The following is an 8,735-nucleotide window of genomic DNA, read 5'->3' as shown; positions in this document are numbered from 1 at the left end:
GGCCCCGACCCACGGTCGACGACATGGGAGTCCAGAGACATAGCCATTACGCTAACAGCTGGTCCCTCAAGGTCACATTTCTAATTGGCCATGAAGCCAGGACCAAAATCTGTTTCTAAACCCTGCCTGCTCTTTTCATTCTATCACCATTCACTCTCTCAATACTGTATGTTTGTGTATTTATCAATCAATTAGAATATTATGAAAAAGATTTCCATCAAGTTTCTTTAAAAGAGTTCTCGTAATCCACTTTTGTGTGTGTGTTTATGTGTGTGTTCTCATAAAAATTTATTTACAGGCAGTGATTCATATTTTACCACAGGTCATAGTTTGCTGAACATTACTCTAGAGGGCAGAAATTCTTTATTACTTTATTAAATTTTATACATTTAATCACTATACATCCCTCAGCTTGTAAGCTAAATTTACTCTACATGAATACACTTCACACAAGCCCAGTTAAGGATACAAAACACATTATCATCAACAGATAATAATCCATTTCTGTGTCCCATAAATGTCTTGCCTATTTTCCTCCTTAATTTCTTTACTTATATTCTCCCTTTTTTCCCACCCTCTAATCACACTGTCCCCATTATCTATAACCATTTTCAATGTTTCTATGTCCTCTAATCTTTCAGTTTCCACCAGTGAGGACAGTCGGTATATGTTAAGTAGAGATATACGATGTCTCTCTTTCATAGTCTGGCTTGCTTCACTTAGCAGTAAATATTCCATATTTATCCACTTTCCATAGTTCCCCTTTCACCACATCCCCACTAGCACTTATTATTATTATTATTTGTTAACCTTCACCATTTTTTTTTTTTTGAGAGGTTTCTCACTATAGGGCGTGTGCGCTCGCCATACAGACAGAGAGAGACATAGAGACAGAAAGCGAGAAATCATCCCCCAGGGGGGATGGTCACGCCACAATCCCTTCTCCTCTATTCTCCTCTCGGGATCCTGGGCATGCACGCACACGCGCCCGGCATGGGTTTTAAGCCACTGGGTCCGGGACGCGAACCGCAGTTGACTATGTGGGAGTCCAGTGACATAGCCATTACGCTAACTGCTGGTTCCCAACCTTCACCATTCTGACAGGGGTTAGGGAGTATCTCATTGTGGTTTTGATCTGAATCTCCCTTATGATGAAGGATGTTAAGCATTTTTTCATATGCTTTTTGACTGTTCATATGTCTTCCTTACACAGTTGTTTATTCAGCTCATTTTCTCATATTTAAATTGGGTTAATTATTTTTTTTTCCAGGTAAGCCAGTTGATTTCCCTGTGTCTTCTAGTTATCAGTACTTTATTTGGGGTATAGTTTACAAAAATTATTCTCCCATTCTGACGGTTGTTGATTCAGACTAATTACTAATGTCTTTTGCTGTGCAGAAAGTTAATCTAATGTAATTCCATTTGTTTATTTTGGGGATTACTGCCTGTGCTTTGGGGGTCTTATTTAAGAAGTCTTTCCCAGGACCAGCAGTTGGCATAATGGCTATGTTGCTGGACTCTCCTGTAGTCAGCCATGTTTCGAGTCCCAGACCTGGTGGCTTAAACTCACACCGGGTGTGTGTGTGTGTGTGTGTGTATGCCCAAGATCCCAACAGGAGAATGGAGGAGAAGGGATTGTGGCATGGCCATCCCCCCTGGGGGGGGTGCTTTCTCGCTTTCTGTCTGTCTCTCTCTGTCTTTGTGGCGAGCACACATGCCCTATAGCAAAAACCTCTCCAAAAAAGAAAAAAAAAAAAAAAAAGCAATGTTTCCCTACCCTAATGTCTCCCGGAAGTTCTCCAGTGTCTTCCACCAGTAGTTTTATAGTTTGAGCTCTTAGGCTTAGGTGTTTGATCCACTTTGAGTTGATTTTTGTTAGTGGTGCAAGATAGAGGGGTTCAGATTCATCTTTCTGTAGGTGGATACCCAGTTTTTCCAGCACCATTTGCTAAAGAGGTTTTCTTTTTTCCACTGGATTGACTGGTACCCTCTGTCAAAGATCAATTGGATGTATGTATTGGGGTTTAGTTCTGAGGTCTCTAGTGTGTTCCACTGCTCCACATATCTGATTTTGTGCAATACCTTGGTGTTTTGATTATCCCAGCTTTATAACATATGTTCGGTCAGGAAGTGAGATGCTGCCCACTACACTCTTCTTGCATAGGATTGCTTTATCAAGACAGGGTTTTTTTGTGATTCCAGACAAATTCTGATTGTCTTTTCTAGATCTGTGAAGAATGTCTTCTGTAATTTTATAGGGATTGTATTAAATATGTACATTAATTTGGGAAGAACTGCCATTTTGATTATATCAATTCTCCCAATCCAGGAACATGGGATGTCCTTCCACTTTTTTGTGTCATTTTCAATTTCTTTAGTAAAATGTTCACAGTTTTCCTTGTAGAAGCTTTTTACTTCCTTGGTTAGATTTATTCCTAGTTATCTTATACTTTTTGTGGTTATAATAAATGGGATTACTTTCTTCAGTTCTGCCTCTGTCTGCTTGTTGTTTGTATGGAGAAATGCTACAGATTTTTGTAGGTTGATTTTACATCCTGCCACTTTACTGTATTCATTTATTACTTCAAGAAGTTTTTTTTTTTTCGTAAATAATTTGAGCCTTCTATGTATACAATCATGTCATCTGCAAATGGAGATAATTTCATCTCGTCTTTCCTTATCTGAATGCCTTTTATTTCATTCTCTTGTCTGATTGCATTGGCTGGGACTTCCAGCACGGTATTGAAGAGAAGTGGAGAGAAGTGGGCAGAGTAAACAGCTCTGTAATCCACCTTTAATGATTCCGTTCACAGCACAGATTTTTATTCTTTCAGATTTTAGCAAGACGACACATGAGAATCAGAGAGAGTCAGAGAGAGAGAAGTCATCCCCCAGGGGGAAGGTCATGCTCACCTCAACCCCCTCTCCTCCATTCTCCTCCGAGGAGTTTGGGCATACATGCATACACACATGCATGGCATGATTTTCAAGCCTCCAGGTCCAGGACTCAAACCACTGTTCGGCCATGTGGGAGTATAGTACCTTAACTACCATGCCACTGGCTGGCCCCCAGAGCATCCCATTCTTACAGGAACTAATCTACAATAACTGAAAGATCATACCTGTAAAATCTGTCTCTGCCCTGTCACAAACAACCGCCTTCCTCATTTATAAGCACGTCTCTTAAATATTAATACCACATTGAAACTAAGTTTATAGTCATTTGGCAAAAAAAACATGTGCAGTTCTGGTTAATTACACCTGCTTTTTTTCCATGAGAAAAGTTCCTTGGCTAGTTCATTTCTTCCTTTTACCTCAAAAAACTCAGAGGGTCTCAAGACATGTCAGTAACTCATAGAGTTTGGGGGCAGGCAGTCTCTAAGACTGCCCGCCCATTCTTCCTGCTGCCTGGTATACACACACTTGGGTTACTCCGATCCTTGAGTATGGGCTGGATTTAGTAACTAGCTTCTAAACAGAATACAACAAATGTAATGGAGTTCACTTCCAAAATTAGGTGGAAGGTGGCTGTGGCTTCAACTTGAGTTTTGTTTTTTGTTTTTTTGTTTTGTTTTGTTTTGTTTTTGTTTTTTCCTCTTACTATCTCTCGAGATTCCTCTTTCTGGGGAAAGCTATTATGTTATGAGTATCCCTATGACAGGTAAACGTGGCAAGAACTGAAGTCTAGTTAATTGGACCTGAGGCCTTCCATGAGCCATAGTAGTGAGGATGAAGAGAGTCTTACCTCAGTAAAACCAGAGTTGCAGAATAACTGCAACTCTCAACTGTAGCCCAGTGAAAGACCTTGAACCAGGAGCACCTAGCTAAGTTGTGCTCAGATTCTAGACTCACTGTTGTCTTAAACTGCTAAATGTTGTCTTAAACTGCTAAATGTTGGAGTAAATTTTTATGCAGCAATAGATTACAAGTTTTTAAAAATATACATAAATTTCTGAGTCGCTTCTAAAATTTATTGTCTCCTTAACTTACACATCCCCTGCTGAATATATAACTAAAAATGATATCATACACTACAAATGCAACTGCTTAGGTTTATGACTATGACATCATCCAGTATTACAATTAACCATTCCATATTATAATAGTTGATAGAGGATAGAGAATGTGTTCACCCTTATATCCAACCATTACTAAAGTATTAGCAGGCGCTCAGTAAATGTTTATAAAACGAACCAAGTCCCACACACAGCACACTCACTCCACCCTCCGTGCTTCCACCTGCACTTTCTTCTTGCCCCTATCACAAAACTAATGTCTCTCAGAGCACATCTCAAAGACCACTATCCCCTACACAAAACCTTCTCCAACTGCCTAGACCAGGACAATCTGCTCTGTGAGCCCTCCCTAAACTTACTGGTTTGTTTCTTTTTTCCCAGTTACATTCCCAAGTACCACACACTTTACATTCCTATATGTCTTCCCACTAAGCTGAATAGAGGAGATAATGAATACTCAAGCATTTTGGCAGGTGAAAAAAAGAAAACAGTAATAGAACAGGTGAATCAATCCTTCAGAGGAAAGTACTACTCTTGCTTTCCATTTGTCTTATTCTCTTCATCTTCCAAATCTTTCCTAACAAATCTATAAACTCAAAGAGGACTCAGCAAAAACTGCTTTCTTGATTACAAGGTTTCCTTCACACAGCACACTATTTTAAGGGTTCTTTTCAAGTTTACTTGAAATGTAAACTCAAGAAGGCACAATTGCCTACCTAATCAGAATTCTAAAACAAACTTCAATCAAGTATCAGAACACAATAGCTTTCTACTACATTACTCCATCTGGGTGGACTTCTAAATACTGTACAGGATTTTTCACAAATAGCTAACTAAAACCTTTGGTAAATTTTCAGTTACCAAATTTTAGAGTTAAGAAAATAAAACTCAACACTAGACCTATCTTACAAATTCAGTCACAAAACAGGAATCCAGTTATCAACACACTTTGATTAGATATTATTCTCAAAAGCTAAATATATTGTAATTGTTTAAAACATTAATACCACCTTCTACTATAATTTTGTTCTATGAGAGACTAGAACTTTTAATCCCATTACCAACGCTTCTGCCACCTTGAAGATTTTTTTTCTCTATTATAGAGCATGTGTGAGTACACTTGACAATGAGAAAGAGGAGTATCCTCCACAGGATCTGGTTCCCTTCCTCTAGCCATTACATCTTGGGTGCTTGCACATATGACCAACACATATCAGATGAACCAAGCCAGAGATTGGAACTGTGGTCACCATGTGGGACCCACATTCTCTTTAGCAGCACATTACCATGCACCATGGAGCCAGCCCACCTCTGGTCCTTAAACAAAAACATTTCAGGTATTCATATCAGTGTAGAAACACACTAAAGTCACTCAGCAAATCTACTTTTAACAAATTTAGTATCTAAATTATTTCATCTAAGTGCTGTAATTAGAAATAACTTTTCCTAAATTAAATTCTAATGCATAATTGATCAGTCAAAACTAAAAAATTGGTATTACCCTAAAATTTTCTTCTATAATAAACACTGCATGGGATTCTTATTTTAATAATTATTTGACCTTATTTATTTATATTCAATTTGACTACAGAGGGACAGAGTGAGAGAGAGAGAAGGAAAGTGAGAAAGGAAGCCGCCAGGTCTGGGACTCAAACCACAGTCAGCCATGTGGGAGTCCAGCACCCTTAACCACCACGCCACCTGCCAGTCCTATCATAGGATTCTTACTAAGCTTATGGTATTGGGAGGATTCATACTTGGGAAATACAGTGCCACACAAGCCTCAGAGGCCAGGGGTCATATCCTGACCAAGCCTCGTACTACAAGACCTTTTTTATTTATTTATTTTTTTTTGGAGAGGTTTTTGCTATAGGGTGCATGTGCTCGCCAGAAAGACAAAGACAGAGAGACAGAAAGGGAGAGATCCCCCAGTTCCCCCTCTCCCGTGGATGGCCACGCACGCCGCAATCCCTTCTCCTCTCGGGATCTTGGGCACACACACACATGCACTCGGTGTGAGCTTATACACTGGGTCTGGGACTCGAACTGCAGTCGACTACATGGGAGTCCAGCGACATAGCCATTACACCAACTGCTGGTCCCTACAAGACCATCTTTGCCAGCTGATCTTCTCCCTAGTAAAATGGGGTGGAAATATATTTCATAGGGTTGTTGTGGGCATTTAATGAGATAACAGGTGAGGCGGTGTCCTCTCCTGCGCGGCTGCGTCTTGGGCGGTCGGTGCTCATCGAGACCATGGTTTCGACTGTGGAAGAGCTACAGAAAGATCTAGAAAAAGTAAAGGTGTTATTGGAAAAGGCCACTAGGAAAAGAGTACGTGAAGCCCTTACAGCTGAAAAATCCAAAATTGAGACAGAAATCAAGAACAAGATGCAACAGAAATCACAGAAAAAAACAGAACTTCTTGACAATGAAAAGCCAGCTGCTGTGGTTGCTCCCATTACAACAGGATATACAGCGAAAATCAGTAATTATGGATGGGATCAGTCAGATAGGTTTGTGAAAATCTACATTACCTTAACTGGAGTTCATCAAGTTCCTACTGAGAATGTGCAGGTGCATTTCACAGAGAGGTCATTTGATCTTTCAGTAAAGAACCTAAATGGCAAGAGTTCCTCCATGATTGTGAACAATCTTTTGAAACCCATCTCTGTTGAAGGCGGTTTAAAAAAAGTTGAGACCGATACAGTTCTCATACTATGTAGAAAGAAAACAGAAAACACACGATGGGACTACCTGACCCAAGTTGAAAAAGAGTGCAAAGAGAAAGAAAAACCTTCACATGACATTGAAACAGATCCTAGTGAGGGACTGATGAATGTTCTAAAGAAAATTTATGAAGATGGAGATGATGATATGAAGCGAAACCATTAATAAGGCCTGGGTGGAATCAAGAGAGAAGCAAGCCAAAGGAGAACCGGAATTTTAAGACTTAAAGTCCTTTCAAGAACTGCGATGTGGAAATTCTGATGTTTTCAATAAGGGAATGTTGGTGAGCAGCTCATATAAACTGACAGATAACTATTTACACAGCCTTGTAAGTAAAGACAGTGAATTCTCCATGTCCTACTGGAAAATTTATTTAAATAAAGTATGCTTATTAAATACTTCCTCCAAAGATGATTTCGTTAGCACCCTGACGATTTTGTTAAAAAAAAAAATGATTATATTGCATTATTTGAAATAATGAAAATGCTATGTATTTTTGTTCAGCTAAGAGATAGAAAACAAAAGTATTTGTTTGCCTTTAGGTTAGTGACATCAATTCTAGTGTAAGAATAAGAAAGTATAAAACTTGAATTTTTACATAAAATACAAGTCTGTACTTGTACTTGGAAGTTGATTTCTTACTACTAGCTGCAATGCATTACCATGTACCAGTAATTCAGTTATAGATGATCCTGTGTATTTAAATATATTTGTTTATGCACCTACAGAACTGAAACTAAATAGAAACTTGACAAGAATAGACAAGCATTTCTGTGTATATCAGTTAGAAAGTTTTGCCATGGGTCAGAGGACTTATAAAAGTAATAACCGTAAGGCTAAAATAATTAATTTGAAAATCCATTCATTCCTATATTCAATAAAGTTAGATTTTTTAATTAAAAAAAAGAGATAAAAGGTGAAAAACTGAGCAGCTTTTAAGTAAGCAGCAGCAGCAGCAGCAGCAGCGTACTGGCTTAATAAATACATGGGTCAGGCATTGTTCTAAATGCTTTACATATAATAGGAATGCCATCCTCACAATGCTAATGTTATTGTTACTATTTTCCCCCTTTACAATTAAAGAAATTGAGGTAGAAAGGTTAGTTTGCCCAAGGGCACAGAGCTGGCAAGTGGCAGGGCCTGGATCCCAACCTCTCACCCTACCCTGGACTGCAGAGCTTGTGTTCTGAACCATCACACACCACTGCTTCGGTGAATGGGAAACTCTGGAAGCAGTACTTCCACTATCACTCCTTTGGAGCAGACGCTAAATCATATCTCCCAGTTGAGCAAGGACTGCATAAAACGGTGTGAAGATACAAGTTATGGTGAAATATTCCTCATGTATCCCTTTGAAATACCTAAGTATTATGGAGTATGATTTCAGCGATGCTCCTGGCAAAAAATCTGCCATTAGAAAGCTACCCTCTTCCTAGCTCAGGGAGCAAAAACCTAGCCACACGCTATACCTTAAATTCCTTACATACTCTTGAATCAATTATTGCTGCTTTATGAATAATGGTGCAGTATAACAGTTAAAAACACAGGATCTAAGGGCAAGCCCCAACTTCCCCCACTTATAAACTAATTGATCCCAAAATCTTCTCTAGGCCTCATTTTCCTGTCTCCAAAAGCGGAGTAAAAACAGTCTTTACTGTTTTTAAGGATTATTATGTGGTTAAATAGTAAATTTAGTTATTTAATAGTTTAAGTTTTTGTATATAAAGAGCATAAAACAAGGTCTTGGGTACAGGATAAGTGGTCAATAAATGTTAGTTAGTATTAGCTATTTTACTCTAACTTGTGAATGTTCCCAAAATCTGTTAATTAAAAAAAGTGTGGAACAATATCTAACATAATCTTACTATTTTTAAAAAACAAAAACACAAGACAAAATATGTGACTATGCATAAATTCTGCTCTATAAAGACAGAGGTCTCTATAAAACACCAAAAACTAATTGTTAATGTAGTGTGTGTGTATATATAT

The 8,735-nt window shown here is 38.5% G+C and overlaps 1 pseudogene; it reads left to right on the top strand.

The window, feature by feature from the left end:
* The first annotated feature begins 6,272 nt into the window (after positions 1–6,272).
* Positions 6,273–6,911, top strand: LOC106734953 (calcyclin-binding protein pseudogene; annotated as a pseudogene).
* The last annotated feature ends 1,824 nt before the right edge of the window (positions 6,912–8,735 follow it).

Source organism: Tupaia chinensis, unplaced genomic scaffold, assembly GCF_000334495.1.
Source record: "Tupaia chinensis unplaced genomic scaffold, TupChi_1.0 Scaffold000263_1, whole genome shotgun sequence".
NCBI lineage: Eukaryota > Metazoa > Chordata > Mammalia > Scandentia > Tupaiidae > Tupaia > Tupaia belangeri.
The sequence above is the reverse complement of the archived record's forward strand: the minus strand, read 5'-3'. Positions and strand labels throughout refer to the sequence as shown.